General features: G+C 43.4%; 1 pseudogene across 1 annotated transcript; it reads right to left on the minus strand.

Moving 5' to 3' along the window:
• Positions 1-19665: 19665 nt before the first annotated feature.
• Positions 19666-20810, minus strand: LOC308241594 (testis-expressed protein 44-like; annotated as a pseudogene). Its single transcript has 2 exons — positions 20249-20810; positions 19666-20085 (listed from the first exon to the last, which is right to left on the minus strand). The product of its transcript is annotated as a testis-expressed protein 44-like (transcript).
• Between the last annotated feature and the right edge of the window lie 426 nt (positions 20811-21236).

Raw genomic sequence — 21236 nt, forward strand, 5'->3', positions numbered from 1 at the left:
CCGCCCCGCCCCCGCTTCACCGCCCGGGGCCCCGCCCCCGGCCGCCAGGCGGAGCCCCGGGGGTGTGGCCACGCGGGGGCGGGGTCCACGGGGCGAGTGGGAGAGCAGAGCTAGGGTGCGTGTTTTCGCGCGTTTGTGAGAGCGACTGTCTACATTAGAAGACTGTGTGTGAGAGTGTATGATAAGAGGCTGCCTGTACATAAAAAAGTGTGAGAGATTGTGTAAGAGACTGAGAGATCACGTGTGTGTGTGTGTGTGTGTGTGTGAGTGTGAGAGAGAGAGAAACACAGTTACAATCCAGTGGGGTCCCCACCGGGACTGGGGGTGGGAGGGTCCGAGAGGGGGATGTGCTGCTGGCTGACAGGCGGAGTAGCTGTCCCAACCTTTCCAAGTAATACTTTTCTCTGTTTTGTTCCTTTTGTCTCCTCTCCAGTATCTTTTTGTTTCTCTTTTGCGTGCTTCCCTAGGGTTTGTTGGTTGTTGGAGCCTTGGGAGCATGTGGCGGTGTAGCTGTCTGCCTTTGTGTGTATTTTTATGAAAGGGTAAGAATATGTATCGCTCAGTGGGTGATAAGGGGGATACAACCAATTTATAATTCCTTTTCTTACTACCTGTGATATTGTGGTTTATAATAAGTATATATTTGCTCTTCATCCCCATTTCTGGCACAGAAACCTTGGAATTTCCTAAGTGAGGAGAGTGGTAAAGGCGCTTTTTGTTATATTAATGAGGTGACTTTTGAAAAGCCCCTCGGCAATATAAGGATGGGAGAACCAACCACCCGATTAGAGGGTTGAAACTTTCAGTCCCACCTCCTGACCTCTGGGGAGTGGGAGAGAGGAGCTGGCAGTTGAATCAATCACCTATAGGCAATGATTCAATCAATCATGTCTGTGTAATGACGACTCCATAGAAAGCCAAAGGACCTGGGTTTGGAGAACTCATGGGTTGGTGAACACGTGGAGATGTGGGGAGACTGGCACTCCCAGAGACACCCAAGAAGCTGTGCCCCATTCCACATACCTCACCCTCTACCTCTTCATCTGGCTGTTCATCTGCGTTGTTTATCATAGCCTTTAGAATAAACTGGTAAAAGTAAGTAAATGTTTCTCTGAGTTTATTACATTTTGAGAACAGACCAAGGAAGGACACTCTTTGATTTGGTTGCTGTGTCCAGACCCTGACCCCCTCTGGGAGTTTGCCTCAGAACGCTGACCATTTTCCGGTCCCAGGAATGGGCTGAGCTGTTAGTAACATCACAGAAGATTAGCCACCTTGTTATGGGACTTGGAGCTCCTGAGGCTGGACTACAGACCCTCCCCTCCCCTTTCCATGTTACACTTGGAGCTCACAGCTGCATGTAGTTATCTTCTCCCTTGCCATATATAATCAGCCAATTGGCAGGGGGTCAGAGCAGGCTTTCCAAGGTGACCCCTGCTCTCCCCATTCTGCTGACATGATTGGAATAAACACTCATATATGATTCAACCCTGCCTCTGTGTAATTTGGCTCAAGGAGTGACAGGCAACCTCAGACCTGTTGTGTACAGTATCAAGGGCCCCCTTTTTTTTCATATCTTCACCAACACTTGTTTGTGGATTTATTGATGATAGCCATTCTGACAGATGTGAGGTGATAGCTCATTGTGGTTTTAATTTGCATTTCTCAGATGATTAGTGACATTGAGCATCTTTTCATTTGTCTATTGGCCATCTGTATGTCCTCTTTGGAGAAGTGTGTATTCAGGTCCTCTGCCTATTTTTTTAATTGGAGATATATATATATATATATATATATATATATATATTTGGTGTTAAGATGTGTGACTTCTTTATAAATTTTGGATATTAACCCCTTATAGGATGTATCATTAGGAAATATTGTCTTCCATTTAGTAGACTGTCTTTTTGTTTTGCTGATGGTTTCCTTTGCTGTGCAAAAACTTTTAAGTTTGATGTAGCAAAAATTTTTAGGTTGATATAGTCCCATTTGTTTGTTTTTCTTTTTTTTTTTTTAAGGCACATTTGAAGTTCTCCCTCTTTTGGCTTGTGTGTGATAACTTGGTAATCAAGAAGCTGTGCACTCTTCAGTCAGGCTAGAGAGTAAACAGAAACTCCTTGTGTACATAAGAACTCAGAAGACACAGAATATATATGAGCGAGCAGGTAGAAGGAGTATATAGACCTTAGCTTTCTTCAACTTAGGGGACAAATCTTTCAGAAGTTCTTTTGTCTACACTGTATGGCCTTTTGGCAATTCAGGCTTCCTCCTGATAGTGTGAGAAGTGTATTTATTCAGTTATTTAGCAGGTACGTAATTATTGAACAGCAGTAGGCATCTGACCTAGATCTAGGTCCCTAGTCTCATGAAGCTTCCATTTCATTCTCTATTGAATTTTGTTTTGCTTCTCTTGGCAAAAACCAAAAACTTTCACCCAAGAGTGACCAGAATCCTTTGATCCCATCCTAGGGCAAATGTCAGAGCCTTTTCGTTTTCTTAGTATTATCTACCTTTTATTTCGTGAATAAGTTTCTCTTTGAATTGTTATTCTTTTGTTCACAGAACTTTGGTCTTTCCTGGAGATTTAGGGAATCACCTCTTTAAAAAAATCTAACTGCAGCACTCTGCACAAAAAAAACCACACCATTATTTATATGCCAGGTAACACAATTTCAAGCACACCTTAAGGGAGGAGAGGGCTGTTTTCACTCTGCTGCACAATATGAATAATATACACATAAAGCTATTACTGCCAGTTTCCTATGGGAAATATAGGATTGTTATTACCTAGGCAACTGTAACACATTGGTATCAAACTGTGTGTTGTTTAGTTGTAATTTTATTAGTATATTTGCCTTGTGTTTTCCCAGGAATAATAAGGGGCAAGAAACAGATGAAAATATAAGGAGTGGTCTTTGAATGCAAATGGCTCATTTGCAGTAGCTGTGAGAACCAAGACTTTTAATCTTTCATTTTTACACCTTTAATATCTTATTTTAAATTTCAACCACTTTTATTTGTACACTGGGGTCCCAGTGCATAAATTCGTGCACCTTGAACTGTGGGCTGTGAGGCTATGGTGGGCACAGGGGTGGGTCCTAGCCCATCCTCTGCACCCTGGCCCGGCCCCTCCCGCCGCAGCCCCTGGTCCCCTGTCTGCTGGCAGCCCCACTCCTGCCGCCATGGCTCCTACGTGCTGACAGCACCGGCCCCGCTGGCACCCACTGACTGCACAGAGATTGGGGCCGGCACCAGCAGCGGGTGCGAGCTGGGCTGGCACCGTCAGCGGGTGCGAAGGACAGCTGCTGCCCTGATCGCCCCTTAGGAGCAGAGGGAGGTGGAGAAGCCCTGAGGGGCAAGCGGAGCCTGAGCTGGGTGCCAGCAGCGGGTGCGAGTGGGGCTGACACCGGCAGCAGGTGCAAGCGCTGGGCGGTACCACGGCATGCAGGAACAAAGAATTTTCAGTAACCACCAGAGGCTCATCCCAATGACAGTGTCTGGCTTGGTCTGGCACCCCCGCTCACCTGCTCCACCGTCCCACCGCAGTTGACGCCCACTGTGTTCCGTGCTCTGCAGCCTGCTGCTGATGCCCACCATGTTCCACGTGCTCCCCCTAGTGGTCAGCGCATGTTATCGCAACCAGTTGTTCGGTTGTTCTGCCGTTTGGTCTACTTGCATATTAGCCTTTTATTATATAGGATCTTCCCAGAGGGAAAAAAATGAACAAATCAGAGTGATCTGTGCTTATTTAGTAATATAATCTTAGAAAAACAAATGCAGTTATTTGTGGGAACTATGTCAAACTTCATTTTTTCAGTTTGCTTTTTGACATATTATGATGTTATTTTATTATATGATTCCTGTGCTTTAATTTTTGCTTCTTATGGTGAAATAGGAATTTTTAGGGATGAAAAAGGCAGGTTTAGGGAATTTTTAAAATTAAGGGGGTCCATGAAAAAAACACAGGGCTACAGAGTTGGAAAAGGTTACATTTCCATAAGACAGGGAGCAGGGAGCCAGCAGAAGTTACATTTCCATAAGACAAGAAAGTTGGGGGAGGCAGCAGTTACATTTCCATAAGGTAAGAGAACTGGGAATAGCCAAAGGTCTATATTTACGAAATAAAGAAGGAGGGCCTCACACGTCCCATGTGAGATTTGACCTTTGAGCTCAGGAGTTGCTATAGTGACCAAATCGGGAATATCGGCCAATCAGAGGGGATATCGAGGCACAAAAAAAACTGCACCTTTATAAATCTGGAAAAAAGGAACTTGATGGGACTCTTCCTCTCAACCCCCCACGTGGAGTCTGTACTTGTTCTTCAATAAATTTCCACTTTTGCTATCCCATCTTCCATCCGTGTATTCATTCTTGGACTCCTGGACTCCGACGGACAAAGAGCCTGGGAACCATCCTGCCGAGGGGAACACCTCGTGTTTCAGTAAAAAAATCCCGTATCAATGGGATTTTTAAAAATCTTTTTGTCTTATCTGTTTAGCAGAGCTGTTGGTATGGAACATTATTTTTTGAGATATTTAGAATCTTAATAAAAATCCCAGGAAAAAGTATGGTTTCTGAATAACGTGATTTCTAAAGGAAAAGGAACTTAATTGGAGAACCTTTACTTCCTTTAGCATTCCTTCTGTTTCAAGAAGCTATATCAGAGAGATGTTGAACCAATACTTGCTCAGTGTTCTCTGGCCTTTCCGGAGAGTCCATTCCGATTCAGAGAAGTAGAAATTTGCCTGCCTTCTTGGAGTTAATTTCTGTCCTCTCTGTGAGTAAATTATAAGGATCTTATTGGCTTTAGTAAGCAATTCATGAAGTGAGCAGGATGCAATCTAACAGAAAGGAGCGCCAAAGAATTATATAATTCCAAGTGTGTTTTTTTTTAGGCCAAAGTCAGCAGGAAGAAGTAAGTTTTACTGGATATTTGCTGATTGGTTAAAGCAGGGTTACATCCCTTATATGGAGCAAGGGAAGTCTTGGAGCTGGGTAACTTGTGTTCATTTAGGCAAGCACTGATTGGTTGACTCGGGCCATCCCTTTTTGGGAGAGCTAGCATAGAAACTTCGTTAAGTTTTGAGTTGTTAACGTGGGGTTTACCATGAGTGACTCCATTTTGAGCCTCGTCCAGTCACTTTAACACTGTTTTATTCCCTTTCTCTCTGGTGTGACTTCCTTGTATCCTTATGCACTGCTGAGTTCGCTTCCTCTGGTAGGAATGTAGATTGAGTTGTGTTTTAGTTAAAAAAAAAAAAAAAAAAGAAAAAAAAAGAGTTACACAGATGATTCTGACTCACTTGGGGGTGGTGGGGGGAGAGAGAGAGTGAGAGAGAGAGAGAGAATGTAGAAATGTAAACAATTATAAAGTACCACTTAATATATGTTAGCAATTTTTAAAATGTTGAATAAAACCCAACTTGGACAATGCCTTAGAGAAATGGTTAAAGTCAGTTATTGCCAGTAGCGCTGCAAACTGATGACATTCTTCTGTCAGTACATATTTAGAAAATCATACCCAAAATATTCATACCCTTTGGCCCAGTAACCCCAGACCTAGGAGGAAAAGCTGTTTGTATAAAGATGTTCAAGGCAAAACTATGGTGAAAAGTTGAAAGAAGCTTAAATGCCCTCCAGGAGGAAATGGCTGAGTAAACTATGGTATACCAATGCAATTAAACGTGTAAGTACATAAATGGTAATGATGAAGATTATGTATGGATGTGATAAACATTTAATTTTAAGTGAGAAAAAATACAGCTTGATAGTAGCAGAGTCAACAGAGTCACTTAGTTATCCTGTATCCTAGGAACTAGGAAGATAAAAAGAGTAATACAGACTTATTTGGGTATAAGTGTGACAAAAGTAAAATTATGTGAACATATTGAACAAATTCAGAATGTATGTTTAAAAATGTCTGGATGCTGTATTTCCTTGTAAAATTAATTTTAATGTTATAACTTAAAAATAATGATTTTAAATACTTATATCTGTTTTCCTTGTAAAAACTAGACAGCTGGCAAACAAAGTCTGGTTGATTCAACTTCATAGATAAAGTTCTATAACCTTTCATTGAATAATTTAGTTCTTGACAGGATTTGGGTCTTTTTATTTTATTTTTTATTGATTTCAGAGAGGAAGGGAGAGGGAGAGAAAGATAGAAACATCAACGATGAGAGAGAATCATTGATCGCTGCCTCCTGCATTCCCCCTACCGGGAATCGAGCCCTCAACCTGGGCGTGTGACCTTCACCAGAATCGAATCTGGGACCCTTCAGTCCACAGGCCGATGCTCCATCCACTGAGCCAAACTGGCTAGGGCAGGATTTGTATCTTTTATCCATGCTGTTCAAAATAATTTAGAATCTGAGAGTCAGTTTAAAGCAACCTTCCAACCATTGTAGGGATCTTTTGTATGACATTCCTGACAGATGATCACCCTCCTTCTGCTTGAAGGCTTCCAACTATGGGAAACTCATTACTTCATGATGCCACCTGTTCAATGACTGGATATTTCTAATGGTTAGAAAGTTCTTTGCATCTACTGGATTGAATCTTTATCCTTATCTCCTCTGCCTATTGGTCCTCATTCTTTTCTGAAGTACAAGAAAACAGATTAATCTTTTTCTCCCGCAAGACAGTCTTTTTGGATATTTTTTACAAAGCAATTTTTTGTCTTTTTTTATTAACTTTTATTCTTTCAACTGTTATTTATGGATAGATGTTGTAGAATTTGTGGATTTTGCCATTTGTTATCTGTGTCAACATCTTGTGTTAACAGTATCCCAGCTTTTTGTTATTGATCCAACTCTCTCCCACTCTCAGTCTGTGATTTCAGTGGAGATAACTATTCCTGAGTCCAGGAGGAAAGGATATGACCTTTATTAAGTAAATCAAATGCATTTTACCTTCTCTACCTCTCTCAGTGGGCCATAGTGATTGATTCAAGGATGGGCACATGACCCAGGTCAGGCCAATCAGGGCCAATAAAACTCAGTTGTGTGACTTTTGTTTGTATTATAGGAAAAGCAAAGTCTTGTCTATAGAATTGGTGTGTGATATGAGCTTGGAACTAACTACAGGAGAACCACCTTATAGGGTCTAAGAATGAAAACCCAGAAGAATACATGACAGAGAGATGAACTTTTTTAGCCAACTACTCCAAAAGTTAAGCTACCCTGTGTGTCCTTTTTTAGTATATCACCATAATCCTGTCTCTTCTCTACCCCACTCCTCTCTTTCTCCTCATAAGCCACGTTGGGTTGGTTTTTAATCACTTATAGTTATAGCTAGGGCCCTGGTGCATGAAGATTCATGCACAGGGGGTGGGTCCCTCAGCCTGACCTGCACCCTCTCCAATCTGGGAGCCCTCAGGGGAGCACTCTCCAATCCAGGAGTTTCTGTCTGTCTTTGCAATCATATGAGCAAATTGTCTGAGACCCCAACCCTGTTTGGTTTGTTGCTCACAGAATAATAGAAGCATTTTTTTTCTTTGCTTCATTGGTAGAGATTTCCTGGAAATTTTAGTATATCTTCCCTTTAATTTTTCTTAGACACTCTGATTTTACTTACGTCTCTCACCTTTGCTTTCCCTCCATCCCCCACCTCAACAGTAACTTGCTCCAGGCTCACTTTGCTTTAGTGTCTGGGAGATCCGTCTGCCACCAGAACTACTATTCCCAGAATTCCTGGTGCTCCCCGCACTCTTGGTTTTCCCTTCCTGCTCTGTCTCCACCCCAAGGCCTCCTGCTCTGCCAAGTCCTCTAAGCTGCCAGCTCTCCCTCTCTGTTCTCCATCTGGCGGCTTGGGGAGTCAAGTTCCCCAAGCTGCTCCACTCTCCACCGGCTCTCCCGCTCTGCTCTCCTCCCAGAACCTGTGTATGCAAATTAACCCGCCAACTTTGTTGGGTTAATTTGCATACTCACTCCTGATTGGCTGGTGAGCGTAGCAGAGATATGGTCAATTTACATGTTTCTCTTTTATTATATAGGACTAGTGGCCTGGTGCACGAAATTCGTGCATGGGGTGGGGGGTGTTCCTCAGCCCGGCCTGTACCCTCTCCAATCTGGGACCCCTCAAAGGTTGTCCTACTTCCGGTTTACAGGGATCGGGCCTAAACCGGCAGTCGGACATCCCTCTCACAATCCAGGACTGCTGGCTCCAGCCACTCACCTGCCTGCCTGCCTGCCTGATTGCCCCTAACCACTTTGCCTGCCGGCCTGCTCGCCCCCAACTGCCCCCCGCTGCTGACCTGCTCACCCCCAACTGCCTCCCCTCCTGGCCTGCTCACCCCCACTTTCCCTCCCCACTGGCCTGCTCACCCCCAACTGCCCCCCTGCTGGCCTGCTCACTCCAAACTGCCCCCTCCGCTGTCCTGATCACCGCCAACTGACCCCCACTGATGGCCTGCTCACCCCCAACTGGCCCCCCTGCTGGTCTGCTTACCCCCAACAGCTCCTGCCATCCCATCCTGGCCTGATCACCCATCAGCAACCCAAGGTCCCAAACCCTTCTTTTTTTCTTTCTTTTTTTTTTTTTCCCAGCGCCTCCTTGAGCAGAGGCCAGGGCCGGCTGGAAGCAAGTATCTAGGATTTATTTATCTGCTATAATTGAAACTTTGTAGCCTTGAGCGGAGGCCAGGGTCGGCCAGGGTGGGTGGGAAGCTTGGCTTCCTCCATCGCCCGGGGCAACCCAAACCTCCTGCTCTCTCCAACTCCATGGCTGGCTGCCATCTTGGTTAGGTTAATTTGCATACTCGCTCCTGATTGGCTAGTGGGCGTGGCTAGTGGGTGTGGTGGAGTGATGGTTAATTTGCATATTTCTCTTTAGAGGCCTGGTGCATGAATTTTCATGCACTGGAGGGGGGGGTCCCTCAGCCTGGCCTGCCCCTTCTCACAGTCCAGGAGCCCTCAGGGGCAGGAGGCGGCCTGGCAATCAGGGGAAGGTGACGCCCCATCACACCTCTGCTGCTGCCACTGCTGGCAGCGCAAGCCTCAGCTGGCCCTGGTTACCTGAGCCTCAGGTGGCCCTGGGCAGCTGGGCAGCCTCCATCCGAGGCTTGCCTGTGCCTTGGGCTGGCCCTGGGCAGCTGGGGGGCTGAGAGGACTGGGGGACTCCAGAGGCAGGCGCACAGAGTGGCCCAGCCTTGCTGCACGCCTGCCATCCCAGTAGGCCTGAGGGGACTGGGCGCTGCCACGTTGTGGCTGTTGGCACCACCATCTTTGAGGGCGTGGCAGTCAATTAGCATATTTCCTCCTTATTGGCTGTGGGTGCCGCCATCTTTGAGGGTGGGGCAGTCAATTAGCATATTCTCTCCTTATTGGCTGTGGGCACCGCCTTCTTTGCGATGACGCGAGGGTCAATTAGCATATTCCCTCTTTATTAGATAGGATAGGACAATTTATATGTTCATTTATAGCTGATTCGATTATATCTAAGGAGTTAGAATGGTACAAGTTCTGAATTAGTGCAGAAGAAATGAGTTATTCTGCTAGTGTCAGAATAAAAAAATTTGAGAAGGTCATTAAAGTCTTTGGTATTGAATTTCATCATTAGTAAAAAGAGCAGGGTGAGGTAGACAATTACAGAAAACTGTTCCTGCTTTAAAATTCTATGATTTCTATATGACTTTACCTTCAGTTCTAACCTAACTGTCTTGACTGCTGTCCTTTCCTTTTATTCCAATTGGCCAAGTTGTTCTTATTGGACAGATTAATTCCCCAAAGCAAAAGGATGGAAGCAATTTTCCTATGCTGCATTTTCCTTTTTGACCACTCCAATCCAAAAATATTCTAATGAACATATAAACTGTCCTATTATAATTACAAGGCATCTATAATTTTAAGACTATGGCATGAAATAACCCATTTTAGTCGGTGAAAATTAGGTCTTTTACTCTTTTGTCTCCAACTTTTTTCTTTTTTGTTTTTTTGTTAATCCTCACCCAAGGATATTTTTTTTCCATTGAGAGAGAGTGTGGAAGGGTTGCGGGGGCGGGGGGCAGGCAGGAGTGGGGAAGGAACATTGATATGAGAGAGACACACAGACTGGTTGCCTCCTGCATGCACCCTGACCAGGGCCAGGGAGTGAACCCGCAACCTACGACCCTTTGGTTTGCAGTTCGACACTCTAACCACTTAGCAACACCCGCCAGGGCTCCAACTTTTTATTCGAAAGATTTGAAACCTTCAGAAAGGTTTCAGAAATAGTACACCAACAGAGCTTTCACCTAGATTGGCCAGTTGTTAATATTTTGTTGTACTTGCTTTCCTGTGTATCTTTTCCTGAGTAAGTCTATTACTCTCAATGTGTTAAGAGAGCTTATATTAAGAAAACTAAAGACTGCTCAGAGGAGGCTACCCTTACCTGGGAACATTTAGAAGGACCTAGAGAAATGGAGATAGTACAGGGTAGAGGTTAACAATCTAGAGTGTTAACTTCCCCTGAATTCTAATCCTGACTCACTCTTATCTTCAGTTTTCATATTTGCAAAATATGGGTATTATTGGCACTTAATTTCAGACTCAAAACATGCTACTTAGTGTTAATATTATGTGAGTGGAGCTCACATGAAATGTGTGATTTGTCATTGCATATGGGAAGCTTTAGTTATCTCTGCTCTGCAAATGAGCTTGGATCTTGAGTTTTCTCACATAGGAAACAAATTAGTGCTTGGACCAAAAGAGAATGCAGAAATCTGAAGTGAAATTTAAAGATATGTGTTTTTGGCTGTGCAAGAGATCAGACCCCATGCTGAAAGTTTCAAATAGCATCTGCCACTACGGTGCTCCTGCAACGAAACATAGGTAAGAGAAGCAGATGGTTTCATCTCATGCGCCAGTTACTCTCAGTGGCTGCCTGGTACACTGTATAAAATACCTTGTGCGAACTTTGGGGAAAGAATGGCTGCTATGGCCTGGGAGAGCTGAGCAATAGCACAAATGCCATGTATTTGTTATTTCTGATCTAGATGTGAAAGACAAAGAAAGCAAATTTCAGGGACGGGGAGTGAACTTGACAACTGGCTAGTAAATACTGTTAAGACTGAGCAGAGAAAAAAAGAAATTGTAGATGGAAATGAAGTATTCCATCAGACCTGTTAGTAAACCAATAATGTGTCTATATCTGTCCCCACATTTACCACATGGTAGTAACTTCTTTGTTTATGTGTTCCTCTCTCCAATGGGGCCTGTAAGTTTCCAGAGGGAAGATCCACTATTATCCTTTGTGCTTTGCACAGTAGGTGCATAATCAGTGTTTGAGCTGATTGAGCTATATCTAAATTTTGATGAGGTTTGAGTTGAAAGTCCTTACCCTATGAAACTCACCGCATTTTTATGCTTATTTTGAGGTCTCTTCTTTGCTTAGTTTTCTATTAAAATATCCTTTATAAGTTATCATCTTGTGTTAAGTAAACTAAGAGCAAAAATATGTTTACCAAACTTCAATTGTTGTATAAAAGTAGCAATAAACCCCTGATTGCAAAACCTTTCCAAAGAGTTCACGTAGGACAGAATTCAGGTAGGAAATGGAGACTTGGGAGACCCCAGAGAAGCAAATTTTAGGCCTTCTGTGAATACTAACCAATCCTTTCCGCTTCTGAAACTCATTAGACAAAGTATTTATTAAGACCTCAAGAACAAAATAAAAATTCTATGATTCCTTATCTATAAAATTTAAGTTAAAGGCTGTCCTTAATCATAATTCCGGAGATTTTGTCCAACTTGCAGTTTGCACATTAACTGACTCTCATAAATGAAATGTTTTCTGTTGGATTCGGAGGCTGGAGAGTGATTATTCTGAGCCATGAGAGGAAGAGGGTCAAGAGCTCAGTTTTGACCCCACAGCCTTCTTTTTCTGAACAAAAGTGACCATTCAGCTACTCAATTGAATTTTGACATAACATTTTTATAGTTACAAGAGGCAGTGTGCTTGAAAAAGAAAAGTTCTGCTGAAATTTTAAATGTAATTGCAGTGAACAAAGGTAAAAACCATTAGGCATACCCCTAATGGAATAATTTTGGCATCATAAATACACTATTTAGATTTAACTTGTTCAGTTCATCTGAGAAATTTAATTGTCAGGAAAAATAAAATAGAGTTGACACAAATTGCTAGAGATATATCTTCAAATAGTTTATATCTTCATATAGCTTCAAATCCTTTAAAGGATTTTCAAATAGTTTTTAGCCTTCTGAGAAAGTACATTCAGCCCTCACATAGATTTTCAGAAATCCATTCTATGTAAAAGTAGGGGACTACCTCTATTTATTTTCTTCAATAGTTGCCGCTTTTCTCAAATTGTACCTGAGTATCTTCAGTTTTTTCTGGTTTAATGATGTCTTGCTATTTTGTGTCTCTGCCTTTTAATAACCGTATCTATCTAGAACATAAATAAGAATAAGAAACTGAGCAAAAAGCCTTCTGAAAAACTGTGAAACCAGCCGAGCCTTATAGTTCCTCCACTCAGAAAACACAAATGCTGTTTGAGTCCTCATTCAGAGTCCATTTATTCATACTCTATTCACAATTCTAACAATCTTGGTGCAAAAAGACACCTATGTATTGTTTAAGTTCTGTAAGCAAGATGATTGTGTATGGGGAGATTAATGTCAAGAGACACAAAGAATATTGAGTTCCTTCTTATTCTCAGGCACTTAAACCTTAATAAGGCACTATAAAGCATTTACACAGCTTAGAGTAAAGACATGTAGAATGAGGAGAGTGTCATAGGGAATTAAAAATGAAGTGCTATGTAGTTCAGAAGAGGGGGAGATTACATAGTTACCTAACTTCTATACCTACAGTATTCATCTGAAATAGCAAATTTAGAAGAGGGAAGAACGGCTACAAGTAGGCAGCTACTATTACAGCTGATAGTTAACACCAACAGAGAATTTAGCAATATTTTAGAAAGCCGGTATTGTGAACTTAAAATATCCAGGAGTCACTTAGTGTAAGGTCAACTTTAATAGGTTTTGAGGACATCATTGAATAATACAGTAATCAGTATTATAATGAGTCATAGACTTTTATTTTATTTTTTAATTTAATAAATCTTTATTGTTCAGATTATTACAATTGTTTCTCCTTTTTCCCCCCATAGCTCCCCTCCACCCGGTTCCCACCACACCCTCTGCCCTTACCTCCCCCGCACTGTCCTCATCCATACGTGTACGATTTTTGTCCAGTCTCTTCCTGCACCCCCCATACCCTTTCCCCATGAGAATTATCAGTCCAATCCCTTTCTATGCCCCTAATTCTATTAAATTCACCAGTTTATTTTGTTCCTCAGATTTTTAATTCACTTGATTTTTAGGTTCACTTGTTGATAGATATGTTGTTGTTCATAATTTTTATCTTTACTTTTTTCTTCTTCCTCTTCTTAAAGAATACCTTCAGCATTTCATATAATACTGGTTTGGTGTTGATGAACTCCTTTAGCTTTTTCTTATCTGTGAAGCTCTTTATCTGCCCTTCAATTCTGAATGATAGCTTTGCTGGGTAGAGTAATCTTGGTTGTAGGTTCTTGCTATTCATCACTTTGAATATTTCTTGCCACTCCCATCTGGCCTGCATAGTTTCTGTTGAGAAATCAGCTGACAATCGTATGGGTGCTCCCTTGTAGGTAATTACCTGTTTTTCTCTTGCTGCTTTTAATATTCTCTCTTTGTCTTTTGCCCTTGGCATTTTAATTATGATGTGTCTTGGTGTGGTCCTCTTTGGATTCCTTTTGTTTGGGGTTCTGTGCACTTCCTGGACTTGTAAGTCTATTTCTTTCACCAGGTAGGGGAAGTTTTCAGTCATTATTTCTTCAAATAGGTTTTCAGTATCTTGCTCTCTCTCTTCTTCTGGCACCCCCATAATTCTGATGTTGGTATGCTTGAAGTTGTCCCAGAGGCTTCTTACACTATCTTCAACTTTTTGGATTCTTTTTTTTTTTTTTTTTGCTTTTCTGGTTGAGTGTTTTTTGCTTCTTTGTTTTTCAAATATTTGATTTGATTCTTGCAATCCTCTAGTCTGCTGTTGGGTCTCTGTATAATATTTTTTATTTCAGTCAGTGTATGTTTAATTTCTAGTTGGTCCTTTTTCATATCCTTGAGGGTCTCGCTAAATTTATCGGCCTTTTCTAGGATATTCTTGAAAAGCCTTATAACTGTGGTTTTGAATTCTATATCCAGTTGTTTGTTTTCCTCCATTTCTTTTGTTTGTGATCTGTTTCTTTGCCTCCGCATTTTTGCTGCTTCCCTGAGTTGGTATGGTAGCTTTGTGTGCTAGGTGTCCTATATGGCCCAGTGGGTTGGCCTCCCCAGTTAACCTGAGGTGGACACTCTTGGTGCACCCCTTTGTGGACTGTGTGTACAGCCTTGTTATAGTAAGTCTTGATTGTTGTTGGTATCACTGGGAGGAATAGACCTCCAGGCCAGTTGGCTGTGAGGATCAGCTCTGTCTACAATGGGAGAACTTCGGTGCTGGGGACAGCCTTATAGGATTAGACTTGCAAAATTGCATAAGCCTCTGCGCTCAGCTTGGATGGGGCAAAGTCTCAGGGGGGAGCAGACAGTTTTGGCTTCCTGTCAGCCCTGCCCTTGCGCACGCACCTCCAGACCTCTGCCTTCTGTGACTCCCCTGAGTTTCCGCCTGATAGTCCAGATTCCCTCTGTAAGAGCGTGGGTCCCCAGGGGCTCGCCTGGAACTGGGGTTCAGTGCAGTTGGAACTAGGGTTCAGTGCAGTCAGGAGCTTCCGACTCCCTTCTGCTAGGGAATGCCTGCGGCAACCTCTCCATTCAGCTTTCTCTGCGAGCACTCACATGCGGGCGCGCACCTCCAGACCCACCGCGACTCCCCTGGGTCTCCGAGTCTCCCTGTGCCTTTCTCTCTACCTGACAGTCCAGACTCCACCTGTATGAGTCTGGGTCCACGAGGTTTCACCTGGAACTGGGTTTCAGTGCAGTTGGAACTGGGGTTCAGTGCAGTCGGGGGCTTCCTTCCCCACTCCTGCCAGAGAAAGTCAGCCAGGCACTTAGTCGCCCTTCCTCTCTGCGCATGTCTCCGTACCTCAGCCCTCCTTTGCTGCTCCTCTGATTCTCTGTGAGCTTTCCTCTTTCCTTCTGGTTGTAGAATTTCCACTCAGCCAGCCTTCCTGTGGTTCTGGATGATGTCCATTCTGTCTTTTAGTTGTAGTTTTGAAATTGTTGTGCGAGGCAGCAGTTTAGGTGCTTACCTATGCCGCCATCTTGGTTTCTCCCTCCGAGTCATAGACTTTTAGAATTCAAAGTTCTCTTAAATGCCAGCTAGGCTGTGAATTTTATTAATGACATTTGGAAAGGGTAAGTCACTTGCTTTGGACAGTCTGGGGGGTCATCTCTGACTTCTTTTTTCTCTTTCCTTTACCTTTTCCATCCTCCCAAATTGCCATCCCAAGTAATCAATTACCTTATATTTTTCTTTTATTTTCCTCAAATTTATATTCCCTTTTTTAAGTCTCAATTTTTTACTGCCTTATGTCAGACCTTCAAGATCTCCTGCCTGGAAATTCTTCCCTGGATTTCTAACTCATCTTTCTCTTTCCATTTCTTATTACTCTTAAATCTATGTGCCACTTATCCAGCCAGAAACACCTGGCTGAAATGCAAATCTGATAGTGACACTCACTGACTTTATGCTGTAACAGCTTTCCATTGCTTGCAAGATGAACTTTGAACCCCTATCCAGCCCTTCCTTCCCCGCTTCATACCATGAACTCCTGATACTGTATGAATAATGTTGGGGGGGTGGGGCTTGGCATATTGCCTCCTTCCCTCTTATTATAACTTATTCAAATTCACTTAGCTAGTATCTCAACCTTTAGGATTCACCTCAAATGCCATCTCCTTCAGGAAGCCCAGGCTAAGAAAGGAGGTCTTTTACTGTCCAGTGATAGATTTTCACTGCATTCTATTGAATTGACTCATTGTACTATCCTATATAATAAAAGACTAACATGCTAAGTGTCCAGTTGGCCAGTTGGCCGTTCAACCAATCAAAGTGTAATATGCTAATGATATGTTAAGGCCACTCAACTGCTCACTGTGATGTGCACTGATCATCAGGAGGCAGACACTCAAAGCAGGAGCTGCCCCCTGGTGGTCAGTGCGCTCCCACAGGGGGAGTGCTGCTCAGCCAGAAGCTGGGCTCATGGCTGGCGAGTGCAGCGGCCGTGGTGGGAGCCTCTCCTGCCATTGTGGCAGCGCTAAGGATGTCCAACTGACAGCTTAGGCCCTCTCCCTGTGGGGACTGGGCCTAAGCCTGCAGTCGGACATCCTCCGAAGGGTCCCGGACTGTGAGAGGGTGCAGGCCAGGCTGAGGACCCCCTCTCCCCCACTGCAATAATTTTGTGCACCAGGCCTCTAGTAGGAAATAAAGCTACCTGAATACTAATGGTCAGGCAAATGTTCTTCCTCTTATACTCCTGGTTCATAAAACTGGCCATGAATGAGCATCCCCTGGGAAATTTTTTGAAATCATAGATTTCTGGGCTTCACTTCTGCTATAGTAAATCAGAATCTATTCTCTATATTTTTGTGAGGTTTCCCATGTAATTCTTTTTTAAAAAAGTACGTTTTTATTGATTTAAGAGAGGAAGGGAGAGGGAGAGAGAGAGAGAGAAATATCAATGATGAGACAGAATCATTGATGGGCTGCCTCTTGCATGCCCCACACCTGAGCCCACAACCCGGGCATGTGCCCTGACTGGGAATTGAACCGTGACCTCCTGGTTCATAGGTCACTGCTCAACCATTGAGCCATGCCAGCCAGGCCCCAGGTGATTCATGCATCAACCTAGCACCTAACATCAGGCTAGGGCTAGTAAATCATTGGACAATGTGTCTTATCATGAGCCTTAAAAAATAATCACATTTAAGAATCAAAATAATGTATCACATTTTTAGAAAGATTTGCATTCAAGAAGGCTTTGTTTTAAAAGTGTCTTAGTTAAAATTTCCAGCTCTCCAGAAAACTCTGCATATCACAGTTCATTCACTAATGTTTCTAGAGAGACAAAGTTTTAATTTTTATTTATATGAAGCAATTTATTTTCTTGCTTTCATAACCCCTTTGAAATGGATTTAATTTCTCAGTTTTCTTTGTGTGACTATTTTTAAATATATTTTGCTCCCTTCTCCAGGAGAGGAACTGATATTGGTGGGAATTTGGCTCCACAGTTTTCCACATACACGTGTGCTCCCCATGCTGGAGCAGGAAGCTGATCGTCATGGGCAGATCTGGGAGCAGAAAAACAGCTACTGTGTGGGTAGCTTGGAAGAAACCTCCTTCTGTTTTTATCCAGCTGGCTTTAAGTTCCTAGATAATAGAGCGAAAACAATCTGCAAGTTTTGCCTTTGATTTAATAGGGTTTCTGGCCTGTATTTAAAGATTGTCCTTGGTTTTGTACTTATATTTTGATGTATTTTATGAGATAGTTTATTCCCAGTTTTGGTTTTCTATTAGGTACACTTTATGCAAATATTTATTATTTTTAGTTTTAATTATGTAATTTGGTACAAATCTAGTGTTCTCTTAAGGGAAGTTTATATTACTTTCAGCTTAATTGTATAACAAATTGGTTATAATTTATGTGAATATTTAAGATTTATGTGAACTTAAGTTACATTCTAGGTGAAAGGCACAAAATACTTGTTTTTTTTTCTAAAATATTTCCTAAAATTTATAGCTTTCAGGTCACCAAGAAAACAGACTAATTTAACATGGACATCTGATGTTACTATTATTTTTGTTGTTTTGGTAGATAGCAGCACATATTTGCTTAACAGATTCTCCATATTGTTGAGTGCTTAAAATCTAATAGGGGATACAGAGCATTTACACAACTAAGAATACATGTTCTGGAGTTGAGAAAATGTCAAAATAAGTCAGTGGAGCCTGGCCGTGGTGGCTCAGTGGTTGAGCGTCGACTTATGAACCAGGAGGTCATAGTTCGATTCCCAGTCAGGGTACATGCTCGGGTTGCTGGCTCGATCCCCAGTTGGGGGTGTGTGGAGGAGGCAGCCCATCAATGATTCTCTCATCATTGATGTTTCTATCTCTCCATCTCCCTTCCTCTCTCTGAAATCATTAACAAATATATATTTTTAAAAAAGTCAATGGAACATTTGTAGGGTCTTCGAAGATTTCGATTCTGGAAAAAAACAACAACCAACAACAACACCAGAATCTTCTCTCTGCCTTTTCTTACACCACAATTGGTTGATTCATGTAAGGACAGGAAGGCAACTACAGGTGGATACTCTATGATAGTTTACATTTGTTAATTGCAAATTTTGCTTGGCTTTTCATTATATCTCCAGGAAAATGTGCATTGTAATCGTGCATGTTAACTTACAATATTAGGTTTCAAGATTAAGACAATTAAACTTATCATTCGTTAGGTTTAGAAATCCATAAAGGCCTGTGACTTTCTCCAAGATAGTATTTAGGTAATATAAGGTGGTGTCTTTTAAAGTGGTAGTAGTTTTATGTTTTAAAATAATAGTAGTATATATTGTGCTGATGTATTTTCTCAATTCTGAAGGAAATGGACAATTTTATATAAATATGTATTATATATATTTAAATCATATATTAAGATTAAAAAAAAACTTTATGGAAGTTGGTTTTAAGTACCACATGTAACAAATGCAGCGTAGTTTTTGGTTTGTCATTTAAAAATTCTTCCAGGCCCTAACCGGTTTGGCTCAGTGGATAGAGCGTTGGCCTGCAGACTGAAGGGTCGCAGGTTCAATTCTGGTCAAGGCCATGTACCTTGTTTGCGGGCACATCCCCAGTAGGGGGTGTGCAGGAGGTGGCTGATCGATGTTTCCCTCTCATCAATGTTTCTAACTCTCTATCCCTCTCCCTTCCTCTCTGTAAAAAATCAATAAAATATATTTAAAAACATCTTTCAGGTGGGGTCATATCCCTCACAATTGCAGCTATTTCATGTTCAAGGACATAGTCTCTTATGAAATATTCCTTAGATAGTTGGTCTCAAAGACGATGAGAGTGACTATTACCACTTATTGTGATAATAAGCAATTAAGTGATTATGCAAGAGATATCTGTTATGACATCTAGAAAATGTGGTATTTTTTTATGTCAGGGCTATAAGTAGAATGACAGCTAAGTTCAAAGCAGGGACATTATTTGGTAAATTCATTAGCTGAGTTCAGCAGTGAGGAACTTAGGCTCAGCAGACTGTTTTAACCTTGATTCTCTCATTGACTAGCCATGTAATCTCAGTTAAGTATCTAAGTTCTGTTTTCCTTGTCTGTAGAGTGGGACTAAGGTACCAACCTCATTGTGATAATTACGTGAGAAAATACACGATGTGCTTAGTTAGCATTGCTTGTCACATAGAGAATATTCTATAAAAGTTAGTTATATGTTTATCAATAATAATACATTTTATCAATTTACACTTCAAAATTACACACTGATTATATGATATATTGTAAGCTAGTAGTGCCTTTTTTTTTTTTAGAAAATAAATGCTGCTGGGGATTTATTGCTTGGTCTGGGGAGAGCCATCCCAGGCTGGCAGGGGCAAGAGGGTAGGGCATGAGTGTCCCAGAGTCTCAGGAGGCTGCTGAGCCAGTCCTTTGGGGCTTGCGGTGCAGGGTCTAGTCATAGTTGGGACCAGAGAGGTGTGAGTTGGCTGGTCATGTAATATGCACGGCTGAGCGGATGCCTTCTACAGTCCTCAGCTCCATCCTCTCCAGCATGTGATACAGAGCAAAGGACCGAGCGGGTCCCAGCTACCAGCCAGGAGGAGATGGCTGACCTAGCGTATTCCCCAGGATGCTGGAGACCGAGCAGAGGCTGGGCCCTAGGCTGTGCAGCTGTGCAGCAGGTCTGTCACGGAGCTGTGTCCCGAGGCCAGGAGGCCAGTGGCCATGTTCATGGTGGCCTCAGACCAGACCAGGATGTCTGCCAAGGAGCTGATGGACCCCTCGGCCCCTCCCAGCAAGCTGGTCATGGAGCGCATGTAGTTCTCCTCACAGACTATGTACAGACTGGAATCCAGAGGCCTTCTCCCCAGGGCCACTGTGGGGGCGCCAGGCAAGCAGGGCACATTGCTTCCTGAGGAGGGAGGGACCGGTGGAGCCTGCAGGTCTCTTGAGCAGTCAGTCTATCAAATCCCCCTCGGTCACTGCCTGGGACTCAGCCAATGGCAAAGCTTCAGTGTCAGGGTTCACGGCCTCCAGACCCTCAGATTTCTCAACAGCTTCAATGGTGTCAAGCTGGCTTTCTGCATCTGCAGTGCCCACGGCAGGCACATGTGGGGGGAACTGTACTTCAGCCCTAGGGGTAGATGGGTCTAAGTCTTGCTCCCTATCTGGGACACCCGCTGTTTGTGGTGTCTCTTCCTTAACCCGGGAGTCACTTTGGGAAATCCGAAGACTCTGTGTCCTCCTCGAATCTTGCACCGGCCCAGCCCACACTAGGTTCTGGAGACTCAAGGATGTTTGCAGGGCATCTGGGGCCGGGTGGGCCAGCTGGGCCGTGGCCTCCTTGGGCTCCTGCCTGTGCCCTGCATCAGCTTCATCTTCATGATGGTTCTCATCCCCAGACACTGCCATGGCCTTGGAGGCAGCTGGCTTGATGGAGGCCTGATCTATATCCTGCTGTTCAGTTGACGCTGCACCGCTAGCCACGGGGCCATCTGCAGGGAGGGAGACCTGACTTTGGGATCCCACTGCAGGGCTGTCTGAAGACCTGCCGTCACTGTGCGTGGGGATGCCGGCCTCTCCCGAGGGGGCAGTGGTCATCTAGGCCTTCCGTTACGTGTGCTGCTTGAGGGAGTAGTGGTGGCCCTGCTGGGCTGAGCTGTCCAGGTGGTGAGGTCACAGGGGGCTGAGGGCATCCGACAATGTCACAGGCACCAGCAGAGCAAGGGTAGCTGCTTTTAGAGGGCTCAGTCCCCAGGACTGTTTATAGCCAAGTCATTTGAAGCAGCAAAGATTGTCATTTCTCCCCACAGTCTACACCAATGAGCAGAGAGCTATAAACCAATCTAGTCAATTGGTCCCTGGGCTCCCCAGTCTTTGGCTGGCTGCTCCTCAGGATGCTCCATCCCAGCTCTGGGCTCGCAGGGCAGCCTCTCTGCATATCAGCTCTGTAAGAGGGTCTCCAGGTTCTCCATCTTCCCAGAACTCCCACCTCCTGCTGGATGGCTTGTAGGCAAGCAGAGTGTG

The sequence above is a fragment of the Plecotus auritus genome (genome assembly GCF_963455305.1).
Source record: "Plecotus auritus genome assembly, chromosome: 1".
NCBI lineage: Eukaryota > Metazoa > Chordata > Mammalia > Chiroptera > Vespertilionidae > Plecotus > Plecotus auritus.